Source organism: Triturus cristatus, chromosome 2_2 (genome assembly GCF_964204655.1).
Source record: "Triturus cristatus chromosome 2_2, aTriCri1.1, whole genome shotgun sequence".
Taxonomy (NCBI): Eukaryota; Metazoa; Chordata; class Amphibia; order Caudata; family Salamandridae; genus Triturus; species Triturus cristatus.
Genome location: NC_140582.1, coordinates 1,189,063,797 through 1,189,083,207, shown reverse-complemented (window position 1 = coordinate 1,189,083,207; position 19,411 = coordinate 1,189,063,797). Strand labels below are relative to the sequence as shown.

General features: G+C 49.4%; 1 protein-coding gene across 3 annotated transcripts in view; it reads left to right on the top strand.

Annotated features, from left to right (window-relative positions):
* Nucleotides 1-332: 332 nt before the first annotated feature.
* The window catches only part of LOC146863349 (uncharacterized), a 103,286-nt gene continuing 84,207 nt past the window's right edge, over nt 333-19,411 (top strand). For 2 of the 3 annotated variants that reach the window (XM_085642782.1, XM_085642784.1), the window contains exon 1: nt 333-504. The gene's annotated coding sequence lies outside the window, so the exon portion shown is untranslated. Of the gene's footprint in view, nt 505-633; nt 843-19,411 lie in introns of those variants that run through there. The other variant, XM_085642783.1, reaches the window with a different exon arrangement.

The window sequence follows — 19,411 nt, the reverse complement described above, 5'->3', positions numbered from 1 at the left end:
ATTTCATTGCTATGGTCGAGTCTTCGGTTGTCATAACAAATGTAGACTTTCTTATTTTTTATCGCGGGTAATTCTTTGTTTTTAGCAGTACTTGAAATGTGTTTATTGATTTTCAGGAACACCTAGGTTTGTTTTTACAGATTAGAATATGATATCTATTGTAAGTTGAAAATGAGCCCGTAAAACTAATGTTAACGTTCTTTTGTTGACGGCATAAATGTATTATCACCCATCAATGTGATCTCTGAAGCCAGTGCAAACGTTGATGGCATGCTGTACATGCGCTAAATCCAGACCTGGGCAGCGCCATACCCCTCCAGACCAGTAGGGGGCAGCGGTGGACCTGGGAATTGTTTGCACCGGAGAGAGGCCAAGCTGGACGCGGGGACTGCAGAAGCGTCAGACACGGGCGGGACGGATTAAAACGAAGCCCGGCGTCCCAGGCAGCTACGCCGGGTCCGCGTCTGCACGCTGCTCGCAAAGGAAAGGGGGGCGTGCATTGAGGTAGGAGATACACCCTCTGCTTCGTGCATGCCCGGGGGGAATGGGGTGGGCGGCGGACACCCTTCCCACACTCTGCCTGGGATGGAGGAGGGATGCAGTGGGGAGCAGTGAAGCTGCAGAGATGCGGGTCCAGGCGGATTGCGAGCGGGCTTTGTTTTCACCTGAGAGCCCCAGATCCTGACGTGGTTCACAGTTCCAGCCCCTCACACCCTCCCCTCGCCGTGATCAGTGCACCGTTGCGAGCTGGGCAGGTATTGCACTGCGTTGTGATGCTACAGCGGCGATGGCACCTGCCTTGTACCGGCAGCAGGGTACCAGGCTTTCTCTACTTGGCAGAGGTGAGCGAGCCAGCAAAATGACAGAAGGATCCGAGCCAATAGCGTGGCAGAGCTCTAAGACCCATGCACGAGCCGAGCCCAGAACATGTTTGCACCGAAATAGTGCAGCAAATGCCATATAAAATATGACCGAGACCGTTAAAATGTTAAAACGTGTATTTCTTTAACATTCGAAGCGTTTGAGATCGGTACATCTGACTGCAATGAGAGGCATTTATAAACAGTGACACTCTTTAAACGTGACAACTTAAAACATATTCACACCCTTCCGCCGCGCCGTGACAATGACATTAGGGAATTAGGAGGTAAGTCAGTTGTTGTCCATTTGAATCAGAAACAAGACAGATGTTTGTAAAGCGCGCAGGACGAAGACTGACTTGCTTATGGCTGCGTCTAATCTGAAGTGGCCCAGAGGGAAAAAGAATGATGGGTTGGAATGATGCGCCTGGAGCTTGCTAGTGGTTAGACATACTGCAGGAATCCTCCCGTCACCTTTTGTGTATTTTATGTTTTCATCATTCGTGTAGGGATTCTTCAATGATCATATAAATGTAGCAATTTCTTAATCTGGCCCTCCTTCTTGTGTTGTTTTGGGATTTCCATGATTCTTTGTATATGATTGTGCATGTTTAGTAGACTTGGGCGGAGTTCGTGGAGTTCTGCTACACGTAACTCTGTGAAGTGCTGAAACAACTCCACCGTGCTCCGCGGAGTTCTGCGAGCAGCAGAGTGCAGTAAGTCACGCTGTTCGCACTGATTTTTAGCACCAGGAGTTTGTCCCGCCCTGTGAAATCGGCACAACGCACAGCACAAGAGGGCGTGGCGTCTTTCTGCCGCTCGAGTACATGTTGATGAAGTTGCAGCTCAAGTCCAACGCAAGCGGCGGTTTCTCAACACGACGGTAGCGACTTGCAGCGACCACCTGCATTGTGATATCTCACTGGGAGGTGGCCTAACGTATGATTTTTCTCGCTCACGAATCAAATGTTTGTGAGACGTGCAAGAGGAAAAACTTTGCTCCCCGGCGCTTTGCAGAGTTTTGCAGAACTCCATGCGGAGAGTGCAGTGGGCAGAACTCCGCGAACTCCACTGGCAGAGCAGAATTCATCTCCCACCCTTAGTGTTTAGACGAGATGTGTTAAGTAAAAGGAGTTTGATTCATGGTAGTGTGTTGGGTGTATGGATGGGCGTGGAGAGGTCTTTTTCATTGATCTGGGTCTTCGATTACCTGGCCAGATAGTTTTCTAGGCAGCATTGCTAGCTTGGTAAACAGCTATGGTGAGGTGATTTGTGGGGGAGTGTATAGTATGTTTAAGCTAACATCTGAATCTTTCCAACATGTATGGGACTGTGGTGCCGGGGATTGCAGGTGAGCTTGTAGCACCTTGTAATAATGTGGGGTTGATGCCATCTTGTATGTATGAAAGTGCCATGGGTTCAGTCTATTGTGTTCTAATTAAAAAAGGTGAATTAGAAATGTTGGAACAGTACTGTGTATGTATTATTGAGTGAAAGCAGCGAGTGCTTTTGAGGTCTGAGATAACCAGCAACAGGGAGTAATTGGGCTGTGTTGGACAAATCCACTGCCCTCTCTCGAACAGTAAAGGGCCGAATGTCATCTAATCTTCATACGCTGAAATACCAGAGAAGCCTGAGAGATGCCTAGTGGAGAGCTGGGAACTACTTACGATCCCCGATGCCCTGCCACCGGGCCAAGCTCTTTTAGTGCTAAGGATCTCCTTAGGAGGGGGGGTGAGTTTGAGAACTCAAAACAATGTAGCATCCAGATAAGTTCACAGCAGCTGTAGTGTGAATGTCCAGCCAGAGTTATTTATATAAAAAATAAATAGCTGTTTATATAACCATTTGTTAAAAGGTGCAATAAGCATTTTCAATGCAATAGGTCTCGTATTAGTTAAATGTTGAGCTATTGCTTAACACATGTAAAAGAAATGCAGCGTCCGCCTGCCTTTGTTTTTTTATTTATTGACTTTTGTAGTAATGGCGATACACCACGCTTTCACTTTAGATGTTTAAAGCTAAAACTGCGGCGTGCCGCCAGTGCTACAAAAGTCAATAAATAGGATTAAAAAGTTGTGCGGCTGGCTTTTTTTTTTCTGTTTATTTAATATTGTAGCAATTCCGTCATGCCACGCTTTCGTTTTAGATGTTTAAAGCTAAAGCACAGCGTGTCGCCATTGCTCTAAAAGTAAATAAATGGAAAAGAAATGTGGCGTTCACCAGCCTTGTTTTTTTTATTTATTGATTTTTATAGCAATGGTGGCACACTGCACTTTAGCTTTAGATGTTTAAAGCTAAGGAGTGGCATTCCGCCATTGCTATAAAAGTCAATAATTAGAAACAAAAAGTTGTGCAGCCACCTTTTTTTTTTCTTCTGTTTATTTACTTTTGTAGCAATCGCAGCACGCTGCGCTTTAGCTTTAGATGCTTAAATCTAATGCACGGCGTGCTGCCATTACTTTAAAAGTAAATAAATGGAAAACTGCTGCGTCCACCCGCCTTGTTTTTTTTATTTGTTGACTTTTGTAGCAATGGCAGCAAGCTGCGCTTTAGTTTTAGATGTTTAAAGCGAAAGTGCAGAGTGCCGCCATTGCCACATAAGTAAATACAGTGTCGTACAGGGGGTGGGGCATGCTGCAGGAAGGGCGGCAGCAATGACGGGAGGTAGGGGGTGCGAGCGAGGAGGCAACAGATGGCCAGAGCTGGCCAAACCAAAAAACAAGTGATGTCGTCTGCTGGGAGGGAACCAAGCACACAAAGGTGGTACAGATAGATAGTAATGACCAACCAGAGTAAAGGAATTTAGAAAGGCAGGCCAACTAACCAACCAGAAGTGCTAGGGGTGTTGAATGCCCATATCCTGAATGCAGCATGTTTCAAAGAGACAGCGCAATCGATGCCTAGGTGAGACCTAAAAATGCCCCCCCGCCCCCCTAAATTTCCAGCAAATGGAATATGGACGAGGCCCTGTTACACTTTCAGGAGTGGATTACACAAGCTTTGGACACATACATCCCGCTTAAACTTACTTAGCCAAAAAAAGCACGTGCCAACGGTTGGTTTAATGAATCCTTGACCCTAGCCAGGAAAAATGAGATGCGATTAAAGGCTTACCATAAACTGGTCCATAAGAATAGGACCGCACACTATACTAACCTGATAACCTCAAGCAATAACCCAACCAAAACCATTTTCTCTCTTCTGAAGGACATAGTAAAGCCCTCCGCTGCCACTGACAGCACCATATCTTCTAGTCTGCAATGTGAAGCACTGGCCAAGTTCTTTCTGGAGTAGGTATAACGCATCTACAGTAGCTTCCACCTGGGGGACATCCCTCGGGGCACAGGTCAGAATGCGTCGACGAGTCCTGAGTCTCATGCACTTGTAGTGCTTCCCCCCCCCCTATTTCCTATCAAGTCATGGAAGCACTCTTTATCAAAGTGAAATCAGGATCCCCAGCTGACCCTATGAAACCCGATGCATTCCGGAGATATCAGCAATGTCTCCTGCCGGGAGCTAATTAATCTGTCTCTTTCCATGGCGGTGGTCCCTACTCATTGGAAGCACACCAAGGTGGTTCCTCTACTAAAAAGAACGTCACCAGATAGCTCTAGGCCAGAAAACGTCCGTCCTATCTCGCTGCTTCCTTTTCTGTACAAAATCTCGGAATCATATGTCAACTCTCTACTTACTTCCTATCTGGAAGCCAACTCAATACTTCACACTTCTCAAAATGAATTCCAGCCTCAGCATAGCACCTAGTCCGCTTTGCTGGCAGTCACGGATCAACTACGGACTTCCTTGGATGTTGGCAGAACCACAGCATTAATCCTGCTGGATCTAAGTGCAGCCTTTGACACGGCCTCCCAAGAGATCGTGCTCCTTCAGCTGGAGGAGATAGCTGTCAAGGGCTTGGCCCTCTCATGGTTCGCATCTCTCCTGGAGGATCGGACCTTCCAAGTTTTGGCCCCTCACTTTCACTCCTGCACTCATCCACTGCGTTGTGGGGTGCCCCATGGTTCAGCATTAAGCCCTACTTTATTTAATATATATGTGAGGCCGCTGGCTCTGCTGGCCAAAATTCGGGGCATCTCCCTGGTGTCATACGCAGATGACACCCAGCTGGTGTTTGCCTTCTCCAACATCCACAGCCAGGATATGGGAAAATTTAGACCGGATCTCACAGTAATCTCAGAGTGGATGGCTGCTAACTACTTGCAGCTCAATGCGTCCAAATCCGAGATCTTCTGGTAGGCAGAGATCACCATCGTTGGGGCAACGAATGGTGGCCTCCTGCTCTTGGAGTTCCCCCCCCCCCCCCCCATACCCAAACCGGTGGTGAAAAACCTCGGCATAATGATGGACAGTGATCTCACTTTCGAGACCCATGCCAAAGCAGTGGCAGGGAAATGATTTGGTCTGTTGCGGGGCCTCAAACCTATATTTGGTCTCTTTGACTCCAAGACTCGTCAACTGATCATCCAATCTCCTGTCCTTTCCAAACTAGAATACTGCAATGTGCTTCTCTTGGGAATCAACACATCCACTGTCAAAAGGCTGCAGCGTGTTCAGAATGCCGCTGCTCATGCAATCTTTGCCCTCCCTAAACACTGTCATATCTCCAGCCTCCTCTGTTGCCTTTAGTGGCTCCACCTCGAGCAGAGCGTGCGCTTCAAAACGTTGTGCATCACCCACAGAATCCTGGGAGGAATCGACCCCAGAAACTACAGTGATTTATGCTCCACCTATGCTCCTACACACACGCTGCGCTCGGCAGATCTGCTCCTGGCCAGAGTTCCTCGGATACAAAGGGCCAGAGCTGGCGGCCGTTCTTTTAGGATGTTGGCTCCTGCCCTCTGGAACTTCCTCCCCATCCACATCTGCAGCACCCCTGACCACCTTACCTTCAGAAGGCTGATGAAGACACAGCTATTCACCCAAAGCTAAACTCTCCTCTGTTCTGTCGTTTCACTTGGTGCTCATCTCAGCGCTTGGACGTCCTGTTGCTAGGGCAGCCATGCGCTCTACAAATACCTTAACATAACATTTGGGGGGACAGAGAAGTTATGGATGATCCCACGATAGTGTTGGGGTGGTGTGCAAATTGCAGCGCAGCTGAGGGTAATCTCCACAGATCTATAATTTTATAGGCAAACAGAAACATTTGGAATGCATTTTCCTCACGTCTGCACTTTTAAATTCACACTTGAATGATCCAGAAAGTGTAGCTGTAAATAAACAGTGCTGCAGCAGTTGTTGCATGTATTCCAGGTGTCATATTAAATATACGGCGCACTTTCTCTGTTTGGGTTACGGCACACCTTTAAATAGGTGCCCTGTACGCAAACAAGGAGAGTGGTCCGTATTACTGTGAATGCGCTGCCCCTAGGGCAGCCGCGAACCCTTGCTGCTCTTGGGGCCACGCTTTCAAGTGAAATACGGAGTGGCAGCTTCAAAGCCACTTCGTATTTCACTGTGAAGGAAGCAACCCATCTGCACTTTTAAGAGGGAAGATAGGCTTCTGAGAAGATACTGTGAACTTCGACGATCCTGCAAAAGTCCCATCTGGTGCCCATGACCACCCCTATGGAATAGACAGTATCTCACCTAGCCCATAATGCTACAAGATACGCCGAGGTGTCAGTGAAATCAATAAAAAGTGTACATCGTCATTCAGGCGGGAGATCTCGCTGAGGCTCAGCTGGTGGCTTGTCACTTGGGGTAGAGTGACGCCCACATAGGACAGGCCGGTAGGGGCTGCACGGATTTAGAATTCTGAAGAGTGCCTGTGAGAAGTTGGCCTGGCATATGCTGTCCTCTAGTTATAAGGGACACCTTGTACCAGTCCAATTCGACTCTTATGGTGATAGGTTAAAGACAACCTTTAAAGAAAGCTATCCTGGTGGTAGCTGTGGAGAGTAGCCTTCAGGCTAAGTCCTGAAGGAGTGTTAAGCTTATTGTTTTACCATAGATAACCTCTTGAATAACCAAATGAAAGAGTAGTCCACACAGGTATATATATAAAATATATGTATTTATTCTAGGAATAACCCCACTAGTCTCTTTATGAGGCTAGAGGTGAAGATACAATTCAAACAAGCATTGATAGTTACAATAAATAGCACTGGAATCACAGGGCCCCGGGGGGACCAAACCATATATCAAAAAAAGTGGTATACGAACCACGACAATCCTTGAGGCTGGGGAGACTATATGCAAACCCCGATGACTAGCACGCATTAGTGTTAGGATCCACTGGTAGGGCCCACATCAGCAGCAGTTGGGGGGGTGGGGTGGGTGGGGGGGGAGTTACTGGGGTATGGTTGTAGTGTTACGACGAGGGCCGGCAGGAAGGACCCCTGATTGCTGACCGCCGGGCAACGGGGCGCATGGGCAGCTCTCCTTGGGCACCTAGTAGGTGATGAGTGGCAGGCCTTAGGCACTGCTCACAGGGGTGGGCGCAGATGGGGATGGAGGCTGCGGACACGGACAATACTAGTATCAACTGCGTCGAGGGGTTGCTTCAGACAGGCGGTAGTTGGATTTGGGGAGAGAATCTGATAGGAATAAATGCAGAGGCTATAATAGGACATGGACCGGGCTTTGCTATGAGGAGATCGTTATGATCACATGAATCACTTTCTTAACACGCCGCCCGGCCCCCGGGATGTGGGCTAAACGGCTGTGTGCATTGCTATAACGAGGGGTGTGATTTGAGATTATACGCGGGTACCGGTTGCCCTAATGGATGTTTTGTTTATAATGCTGCAATAAACACATGTTTAAAAAAAAAAAAAAAAAATTAAGAACCACGACAATTCTACAGACAATGCCTAGGGCATTTAGGGTCGCTGGCCCCTTGTGAAACCATCCAAGGTAGTGAGGAAGGGGACCCACGGGAGACGCATGCAGTGGCTAAAGCTACTGTCTGGATCTCTATTAAAGCCTATGGAGAATTTCGCGGTTGAATTTTACAAGTTTAAAAACACTTCTAGCAGGAGTTCAAGTTCAATACTTTAGAGTTAAGCTTATGAAGAGCCCACACCCACGAGAGTACCGAGGTACCACTGATACCTGCCCCAGGAAAGCCGGGTGCATAGGTCGTTTTCGATGTCGGGTCGCGGGCTGATTTTCAATGGCAAAACGTGAAGAACGGCTGCTAGCAAGAAGCGTTGTCGTTGTCGTGAAGAATGAAAATGTAGATCTTGTAGAGAAGGACCTGAAATCAGAGGGGACAGAGTCTGGGTCACGGCACAGTGACCAGGGGGCTCAAGAGAAGGAGCCCTTCAATGTTGGGTGCTTCCAGGTGGAAGAGGTGTAGCTTGGATCATCAGCCACGGGTTCCAGGAGGTGTCAAGGAAGGCCAGCTTCTGGAGGGCGACTGTCCCACGAAGGATGAGGGTCGCTGCGGTGTTAGTGTCCGGATTGGATCCACTAAGCCTTGGCAACCGCAACCCACGCAAGAAACACAAAACTGCTACTGGTGCAGACCCACGAGGTCTGAGCGAGGTCTCCAGCAAGGAGACTGAAGAGCAGGCCTGGAGCAACCTGGGGATCTCTTGGAATCGAAGATTGACCTCCACTATGGCCCACGAGTCGAGAGACAAGGGACCGCGGGAGGCAGCAATTTGGCGTGCGTAAAGATGCGCCCACTGGACGCCGGAGTGGGCTAGGGCGTCGATCTTTGGCACAGATGATGCTGAGAGGTTGGCGCAATAATGGGCCAAAGCACAACTTCCCCACACGTCGGGGTCGGGTGCTGTGCAAGAGGTGGCCGGGGTATTGGGGATCTTGGCACCCACGGGGTCCACAGTGCTGAGCTTTGCTGTGCACACTCACTGGCCTCTGCGATACTTGGAAACCCTTCTCAAGGTAGGAAAGAGTCGTCGATGTCCGAAGGAGCAGCGAGGTTCCAACCAGGTCACTTGCAGTGTTTCAGGTGCCTTCCAAGCAGGGGGGTAACTCCTTTACCCCAAGGGAGATTTCTTCAGGTAGCTGTGCGGCAGCAAGTCAAAGTTCAAGTCTGTGAAGTTCAAGAATAATCTGAGGCTCTGGGGACCCACCCAGTTCCAATCCACATAGGTTGTCTGGGGAGGTGGGAACACCTCCCTGCAACAGGATCCCTATTGTCCAGCTGCCGTGGCTGGAGTTCTGCCCAGCAACAGGCAGCCAGAGTCGTATGGGTGGCGGGTAGCATCCATTTTGTACTACGTGTGCACTTTTAAATTGGTGTCTAAATTCTGCCGCTTTTCCCATATCGCCCCTCTAGCAGGGGGGAATCATGCCCTCAGTCCCATGGCTGGATTGGGGGTATGATTCCTACATGTTTGACACCAAACACGACATGGTTCTGTGTAGCCATTCTCAAGTTATCACACTATCGCAATATACTTATAATGTGGTTAAGAGTATATGGTATGGCTACACTACAAACAACCCAGCAATGATTTTACGAAGGTTGCAGAGGGGCCCTACTCAGGTAGGGGTCCCCCCTCACACATATCTCAGCACCCTGCCTTGTAGGATTAGCAAGGCCTGCTCTAGGGGTGACCTATGAGGATATATGTGTTGTATTAAGTGGGATACAGGATACCTATATCCCTGTAAGGAGTGCAAGCACCACCTTACCCAGACTACAGTAGTGGTCTGGTGGTGTCATTTGGTATGGTTGTCCCAGGGGTGGCATATTAAGTGCTGCAGCCCCTGGTAGGCCTCTGAGGGACCCATGCCTTGGGTACCTAGGGTACCATCTACAAGGGGCTGATAGGGTGTCTTCAGTAACCAATTGGAAGGTACCTAGGGTACTCACATCAGTTTAGAGAAGAAGCAGATAGGCTGGGGTCCTGGATAGCAGGGCCACAGCCTGGCTAGTGTCATAAAACAGTCAAAACATCAGCAAAAAGTTGGGGGCAACTATGCAGTCAATGCCACTCTCCTACATAACCCCCACCCCCCCAACGCAGGGACATTAAACTAACCTTGACCAGTTGTCTTCATGTTCTAAGTGGAAATATCTGGAGAGGCCATCTGCATTGGCATGGTTGCTCCCAGGTCTATGTTCCGCTGTATAATCCATCCCCTGTAGGGAAATGGACCACCTGAGTAGTTTGGGGTTCTCACCCTTCATCTGTTTTAGCCATAGGAGGGACTTATGGTCGGTTTGAACAAGGAAGTGAGTGCCAAACAAGTATGGCCTCAGCTTCTTCAAGGCCCAGACCACAGCAAAGGCCTCCCTCTCTATAGCTGACCAACGTTTCCCTCTGGGGGTCAACCTTCTGCTAATAAAAGCTACTGGTTGATCCTGGCCCTCTTCATTCAGTTGTGATAATACAGCACCTACCCCCACCTCAGAAGCATCAGTTTGAACTATGAATTCTTTGGAGTAGTTGGGGCTTTGGAGCACTGGAGCAGAGCACATTGCCTGTTTTAGGTCATCAAAAGCTTTCTGACAGCTGACAGTCCACTGAACTTTCTTGGGCATCCTCTTAGAGGTTAAGTCATTTAAGGGGGTCACAATGGATCCATATCCATTGACAAATCTTCTGTAATAACCAGTCAGGCCTAAGAAAGCTCGGACCGGAGTCTGGGTGGTTGGAGCAACCCAGTCCATGATGGTCTGGAATTTGCTCTGTAGTGGTTGAACCTGGCCTCCACCTACAAGGTGGCCCAGGTACACAACCTGACTCTGCCCTATCTGGCACTTAGTAGCCTTGATAGTGAGTCCTGCTTTTTGCAGGGCTTCCAAAACTTTCCTCAGGTGGATCAGGTGATCTTCCCAGGTGGAGCTGATTTACAGCAATATCATCTAGATATGCTACACTAAAGTCATCCAGGCCTGAGAGGACTTGGTTCACCAACCTTTGAAAAGTGTCAGGTGCATTCTTCAAACCAAAGGGCATCACAATAAATTGATAATGCCCACCAGGGGTAGAAAATGCTGTTTTGGCTTTTGCAGATTCAGCTAACCTTATCTGCCAGTAGCCTGCTGTCAGATCAAATGTGCTCAGATATTTGGTGGAGGCCAATTTATCTATGAGCTCATCTGCTCTGGGAATGGGATGTGCATCAGTCCTAGTGACTGCATTGAGTCCTCTGTAGTCAACACAGAACCTCATCTCTCTCTTACCGTCTTGGGTGTGAGGTTTTGGCACAAGGACTACTGGGCTAGCCCAAGGGCTATCTGAGGGCTCAATGACTCCCAATTCCAACATCTTTTGGACTTCTGTCCTTATGTAGTCCCTGACATGGTCAGGTTGCCTGTAGATCTTTTTCTTCACAGGCAGACTGTCCCCAGTGTCCACTTCATGAGTGCACCAGGTGGTCTGACCTGGAGTCAGTGAAAACATATGCCTGTATGACTGTAGAACTTGTCTGCAGTCAGACTGTTGCTGAGCAGTGAGGCTGCCTGCCAAGGCTACACCATCCACTGACCCATCATCAGGGTTGTGAGAGAGCAGGTCTGGGAGAGGGTCACTCTCCTCCTCCTGTCCCTCATCCGTTGCCATGAGCAAGCCCATGTCAGCCCTGTCTACATATGGCTTCAGTATGTTTACATGAAGTACCCCGTGGGGACTTCTGGGAGTGCCAAGGTCCACCAAGTAGGTGACCTCTCCCTTCTTTTCCAAAATGGTATGGGGTCCACTCCATTTGTCCTTGAGGGCTGCTGGGGCCACTGGCTCCAACACCCATACCTTCTGTCCTGGCTGGTACACCACCAGTACAGCCTTTTGGGCATGCCAGGCTTTTTGCAGTTCCTGGCTTGCCTCAAGGTTTTTAGTCGCCTTCTTCATATACTCAGCCATCCGGGAGCGGAGACCAAGTACATAGTCCACAATATCCTGTTTAGGGGGTTTGAGAGGTAACTCCCATCCCTCCTTCACTAGACAGAGTGGCCCTCTAACAGGGTGACCAAATAAAAGTTAAAAAGGGCTGTAACCAACCCCCTTCTGTGGCACCTCCCTGTATGCAAAGAGAAGGCAGGGCAGAAGAACATCCCATTTTCGCCTAAGCTTTTCTGGGAGCCCTTTGATCTCACCCTTGAGGGTCTTGTTGAATCTCTCAACAAGCCCATTGCATTGAGGATGATAAGGCGTGGTGAACCTGTAGTTGACACCACACTCCTTCCACATTGCTTTGAGGTAACTACTCATAAAGTTTGTACCTCGGTCAGATAAGACCTCCTTAGGGATTCCCAGGAGGGCCCTTGCCACCACCGGTGCTGTGATGGTCCTAAGGGGAATAGCTTCTGGGTATCTGGTGGCATGATCCACTACCACCAGAATAAACCTGTGCCCAGATGCGGTTGGTGGGTCAAGGGGACCAACTATGTCAATCCCTACCCGTTCAAAGGGAACCCCCACCACAGGTAGTGGTATGAGAGGGGCCTTTGTAGATTTACCTGCCTTGCCACTGGCCTGGCAGGTAATGCAAGAGCTACAGAAACTCTTACAGTCTTCACTCATTTGAGGCCAATGAAAGTGAGGGACAATTCTGTCCCAAGTCTTGTTTTGGCCTAGGTGTCCTGCCAAGGGAATATCATGGGCCAGTGTGAATATGAAACCCCTGAACTTCTGAGGTATGACCAACCTCCTGGCTGCACCAGGCTTGGGGTCTCGACCCTCAGAGTACAGGAGTCCATCATCCCAATATATCTTATGGGTTCCACTGGCATTCCCGGCAGCCTCAGCAGCAGCTTGCTGTCTGAGGGGTTCAAGAGTGGGGCAGCTCTGCTGCTCCATGCTCAAGGCTGCCCTAGAACTCAACCTGATCAGGTTCAAGTTCATCTGGGACAGTTCCTTCTTCAGGTGTCAGATCCTCTTCTGCTAAAAGAGTCTCTTCAGACTGATCCTGGGGGGAAGGCACTGCCTTACCCCTGCTACTCCTCCTCTTGGAAGGTCCTTGGTCCATTTTTCCAGGATCCAAGGCCTGTTCAGTTTGTGTCAGCTTTGCTTTAGACCTTGTCAGGGCAAACACTTCTGCTGGGATACCCAGCATCGCTGCATGGGTAGTTAGTTCCACCTCAGCCCATGCAGAGGTCTCCAAATCATTCCCTAGCAAACATTCTACTGGTAGGTCTGCACTCGCCACAACCTTCTTTAGGCCATTTACCCCTCCCCAAGAGAAGTTAATAACTGCCAGAGCATGGTTCGTACTGACATTGCTTGCATTAGTCACCTGGTAAGTTTCTCCAAGTATGATCTGGCTTGGGTCTACAAGGTCCTTAGTCACCATGGTGACACTGGCCCCTGTGTCCCTGTAAGCTAGAGACTCCCTTCCATTTATTCTAGGCTGTTGCTTGTATTTGCCCAGGCCACTGGGACTCACAAATAGGGACAGGTCCCCATCACAAACTAATACAGCCTGAGTAGGCATTCTGACTAGGCCAGATTCCTCTCCAGATCCCAGGGTCAACCCTACTATCCCTTTGTTCTGCGTACCACCACCTATAGCTGGACTAGGGGGAACAGATGCCTTAGGGGCAGGTGTAGTGGTACTTGTGGAGTCTTTGGCCTTGTTGCAGTCTGAAGTCCAATGGGTTTTCTGTTTACGGATTTTACACCATGGCTTCCTTGGCTGCTTAGCTTTGTTGTTTTGGGAATTATCAGATGCTGATTTTTGGGGGCCTGTTGAAGACTGCTGGTCTTTTCCCTTTTCCCCACCCTTCTCAGAGTTTTTGGCATCTTCCTTTTTAGTTGCACCCCCAAGGGCTGGACCTTTTGCTTGATCCTGGTTCTGACCCATTTGTCTGTCTTCTTTCCCAATTCTTGGGGAGAGGTCACATCTGAGTCCACCAGGTGCTGATGTAAGAGCTGATTCTGACAATTGTTAAGGATCTGCTCCCTCATAATGAGATTGTACAATCCTTGGTAATCATTTACTTTGCTGCCAGTTAACCAACCTTCCAGAGCCTTAGTAGCACAATCTACAAAGTCTACCCAATCGTGATTCTGTGCTTTTTGGGTATCTCTGAACTTTAACCTGTATTGATCAGTGGTTAGGCCAAACCCATCTATTAAAGCATCTCTCAAGACATAATAATCATCTGCATCCTCTTCTCTGACAGAGAGGAGCTTGTCTCTTCCTTTGTCTGCAAAGGAGAGCCATAAGATTGCTGCCCACTGCTCTACTGGGACCCTCTGAACTTTACAGGCCCTCAAGTGCAGTGATCCATTTATGGATATCATCCCCTGACTGATAGGGGGGCACAATCTTATGCAGGTTCCTATTGTCAGGAGCTTTTGTCTATAACTCTAGGGGTATTATTACTGCCACCAGGGGTCTCTAGACCCCATTTTCTTGAAGCTTTCTGAAGCTCCAGGGACTCCCTATCTAATTATAACTGTTCTCTCCTGAGCTGAAGCTTGGCTTGCTCAAACCGGATCAGTCTGCATTTCCTCTCTTGGGAGGATTCTCTTCTCTGAGAAGAGGCAGAGATCATTTTGGATCTCCCAGAATGGTTAGACCCCTCTGAGGGGGATCTGTTCCTTCTGTTTGGGTCCACCACTCTCCCATTAGGGATGGAGAGGGAGAGAGCGCCTCTTGGGCCATCACCTCCATGTTGTGAATGGTCTGATTCATCCAGGTCAAGTTCAACTTCCTCTTCCTGGTCCTCATCAGAGTCCACCACTTGGGTGTCCTCTTCAGCAGGATGCTCACCCAACCTGTCTACCCCTTCAGACACTAGAGTCTGCTTGAAGTCTGCTATGAGCAGGATTTCCCTGAGACGTTGAGTGTTGGCACCCTTGTTTGTCTTTAGTTGCCTAGTAGCGCACATCTCCCTAAGCTCTGCAAAAGAGAGGTTGTCATACTTGTTGACTGGGACCCTTGAGGGTCCTTCCAGGGCCTAATGGGCTCCTGAACCTAAAGACATTTCTAGTGTAGTGGTACTGGTGTATCTACCTACACTAGGTGTGGCCTACTGAACCCTTTCTTGAGTTGTAGTCAAGGTGTGCTAAGCCCTCTACACACAACTCCTAAGTTCAGTAGAACTTATTGTATTCTAAGCTTAAATTTATATGTACCTTTAGTACCAAGTGGCTTTCACTTTAGAAATTCAATTTGTTATCTGGTAAAACAATGGCAAGCTTGAATCCAACCGCTGCACACCAATGTGAGAAGTTGGCCTGGCATATGCTGTCCTCTAGTTATAGGGGACACCTTGTACCAGTCCAATTCGACTCTTATGGTGATATGTTAAAGACAACCTTTAAAGAAAGCTATCCTAGTGGTAGCTGTGGGGAGCAGCCTTCAGGCTAAGTCTTGAAGGAGTGTTAAGCTTATTGTTTTACCATAGATAACCTCTTGAATAACCAAATGAAAGAGTAGTCCACACAGGTATATATATATAAAATATATGTATTTATTCTAGGAATAACCCCACTAGTCTCTTTATGAGGCTAGAGGTGAAGATACAATTCAAACAAGCATTGATAGTTACAATAAATAGCACTGGAATCACAGGGCCCGGGGGGGACCAAACCATATATCAAAAAAAGTGGTATAAGAACCACGACAATTCTACAGACAATGCCTAGGGCATTTAGGGTCGCTGGCCCCTGGTGAAACCACCCAAGGTAGTGAAGAAGGGGACCCACGGGAGACATGTGCAGTGGCTAAAGCTACTGTCGGGATCTCTATTAAAGCCTATGGAGAATGTCGCAGTTGAATTTTACAAGTTTAAAAACACTTCTAGTAGGAGTTCAAGTTCAATACTTTAGAGTTAAGCTTTTGAAGAGCCCACACCCACGAGAGTACCGAGGTACCACTGATACCTGCCCCAGGGAAGCCGGGTGCATAGGTCGTTTTCGATGTCGGGTCGCGGGCTGATGTTCAATGGCAAAACGTGAAGAACGGCTGCTAGCAAGAAGCGTCATCGTTGTCGTGAAGAATGAAAATGTAGATCTTGTAGAGAAGGACCTGAAAGCAGAGGGGACAGAGTCTGGGTCATGGCACAGTGACCTGGGGGCTCAAGAGAAGGAGACCTTCAATGTCGGGTGCTTCCAGGTGGAAGAGGTGTAGCTTGGATCGTCAGCCACGGGGTCCAGGAGGTGTCAAGGAAGGCCAGCTTCTGGAGGGCGACTGTCCCACGAAGGATGAGGGTCGCTGCGGTGTTATTGTCCGGATTGGATCCACTAAGCCTTGTCAACCGCAACCCACGCAAGAAACACAAAACTGCTACTGGTGCAGACCCGCGAGGTCTCCAGCAAGGAGACTGAAGAGCAGGCCTGGAGCAACCAGGGGAACTCTTGGAATTGAAGATTGACCTCCGCTATGGCCCACAAGTCGAGAGACAAGGGACCACGGGAGGCAGCAATTTGGCGTGCGTAAAGATGCGCCCACGGGTTGCCGGAGCAGGCTAGGGCATCGATCTTTGGCACAGATGATGCTGAGAGGTTGGCTCAATAATGGGCCAAAGCACAACTTCCCCACTCGTCGGGGTCGGGTGCTGTGCAAGAGGTGGCCGGTGTCCTGTGGTACTGGGGATCTCGGCACCCACGGGGTCCATGGTGCTGAGCTTTGCTGTGCACACTCACTGGCCTCTGGGATGCTTGGAAACCCACCTCAAGGTAGGAAAGAGTCGTCGATGTCGGAAGGAGCAGCGAGGTTCCAACCGGGTCACTTGCAGTGTTTCAGGTGCCTGCCAAGCAGGGGGTTAACTCCTTTACCCCAAGGGAGATTTCTTCAGGTAGCTGTGCAGCAGCAAAGTCAAGGTTCAAGTCTGTGAAGTTCAAGAATAATCTGAGGCTCTGGTGACCCAGTATTCACCTTTATCCAAAGATTAGGGGAGTGTCCAGATCAGAGCCCACCAATGTGAGGTCAGGCGGAAAAGGGTGGCTACACCCTCTCCCCTTTGTGTGTTTCCCGCCAGGGCAGGGGACAGGATGCCCCTGAACCGGTTCCAGGCAGTGTATGCAGAATGTAGGCACTGGAGAAGCCTACGTGCAACTCTGAAAGGCATCCTATGGTGCACCCACCCAATTTCAATCCACATAGTCTGTCTGGGGAGGTGGGGAGGTGCGAACACCTCCCTGCAACAGTATCCCTATTGTCCATCTGCCGTGGCTGGAGTTCTGCCCAGCAACAGGCAGCCAGAGTCGTGTGGGTGGCGGGTAGCATCCATTTTGTACTACGTGTGCACTTTTAAATTGGTGTCTAAATTCTGCCGCTTTTCCCATATCGCCCCTCTAGCAGGGGGGAATCATGCCCTCAGTCCCATGGCTGGATTGGGGGTATGATTCCTACATGTTTGACATCAAACACGATATGGTTCTGTGTAGCCATTCTCAAGTTATCACGCTATCGCAATATACTTATAATGCGGTTAAGAGTATATGGTATGGCTACACTACAAACAACCCAGCAATGATTTTACGAAGGTTGCAGAGGGGCCCTACTCAGGTAGGTGTCCCCCCTCACACATATCTCAGCACCCTGCCTTGTAGGATTAGCAAGGCCTGCTCTAGGGGTGACCTATGAGGATATATGTGTTGTATTAAGTGGGATACAGGATACCTATATCCCTGTAAGCACCACCTTGCCCAGACTACAGTAGTGGTCTGGTGGTGGCATTTGGTATGGCTGTCCCAGGGGTGACACAATAAGTGCTGCAGCCCCTGGTAGGCCTCGGAGGGACCCATGCCCTGGGTACCTAGGGTACCATCTACAAGGGGCTGATAGGGTGTCCTCAGTATCCAATTGGAAGGTACCTAGGGTACTCACATCAGTTTAGAGAAGAAGCAGATAGGCTGGGGTCCTGGATAGCAGGGCCACAGCCTGGCTAGTGTCATAAAAACAGTCAAAACATCAGCAAAAAGTTGGGGGCAACTATGCAGTCGATGCCACTCTCCTACAGTGCCATACGAGGCAGGGGTGCTTTGTCCAGGTTTTGTCCAGGCGTGGCGAGGCCTGCAGCTAATCCTGGAAACGAAAGTGGGCTCAACTCTATGGAACTCTAAGTGCTCTGCTGCGACTGCCATCCCCCTGGGTCGGAATCCCCAGGACGCCAGGAGCAAATCTCTTTCGGATATAAGACAACTCTTATCGGAAGAGAGGAGCGTGGGCGGATTCTCTGCCAGCCAACCTACTGGGAGACTTGATCAATTGTCACTACACCTCATCCTGGTTCTGTGGACAGGGAGGCCGGGGCCCCAACGATCACATAGAGAGACAGGGGTACTGAGTGAGAGGCCTCCTTACTAGATCTGGAGAGACTTGTCCATATTCCGAATACTCTTAGTTGATACCTGGCCTGGGGCTCAGTCAGTATGGCGAGAGATAAAGAGCCCAGGTCGACTAAACAGGGAAAACTGGACCACTTCACTAAAACAATGCCCCCGCCTTCAGGGGCCGATGGAGATCCTGCTCCTCGTCAAGACACAGATGCAATACTACAGGCGATAAACGCATGCCGCGAAAGTCTGGAGGGTAAGGTGGCGGAGGTTCAGACGGAGGACTCCTTTCTACGCCAAGACCTGCGAAAGGTGTCTGAAAGAGTCACAGAGGTGGAACAGCGAGTGTCGGAGCTGGAGGACTCTTCCCGAGGCACAAGTAAGGAAGTACAAGGGTTCCTGGCATCAGTCAAAGAGATGGCCTGGAGGGTCGATGAGGCGGAAAACAGGGCCTGTAGGAACAACCTCCGGTTCATAGGCTTTCCGGAGGATGTGGAAGGTACGGACCCGGCACTTTTCCTACTGACGTTTCTCAAAGAAACTCTGCCACAGACTCAATTTTCATCCTGTTTTGTCATAGAGAGAGCACATAGGATTCCGGGAGTTCGACCACAGCCAGGTGCCCCTCCAAGACCATTGATTGCCTGATTCTTAAATTTTCAGGATAGAGACATCATCCTCAGGGAACTGAGGAAAAAAGGGGAGATCAGATTCCAAAACACCAGGGTTATGGTCTTCCCTGACTATTCGCGAGATGTCCAGAAACCGAGGCGCACTTTTGATCCGATTAAAAACGAAGCTACGAACGCTCGAGATTCAATATATGTTGCTATTCCCTGCAAAACTCAAAGTCCTCTATCAAGATAAAACACATTTTTTCCACACGCCGGAAGAAGCTTGGCACTGGATCGAGGAGCGGCCTCTGCTGAGTCGAGGGTCGCCACTCACTGCGGCAGTCTCAGGCAGTAGGATACCGAGTTCAAATTGGGAATTGCCTAAGGAACGAAGGCAAAGAAGAGTGCTGGAACGACGGGCTGCCAGTGGAGCCACGCCAGGGAGGGCCCTAGGAAGGAGAGAATGGTCTCTACACGTATCGGACACTGATGAAGACACGGCACTGGAGTGTGAATCACATACATCACGGAGATCAAACGATAACTTGGATTCAGATCAGTCAGAGAAGCAAGATGTAGTGCAGGACATTGATGAACACCCTCTGTTGGAAAGCATCCAACGAATGGAAGACTCCGGTCTGGGTCCTGTGGGCGCGGATCCACAACTGCAACAGCCTAGCCAAGGTGGTGAGGAGGAATGATGATTTGGAGCCGGACGCCCCCATAGAGACGCTGTAGGACTTCCAAGACTTGGCTAACACTTTGG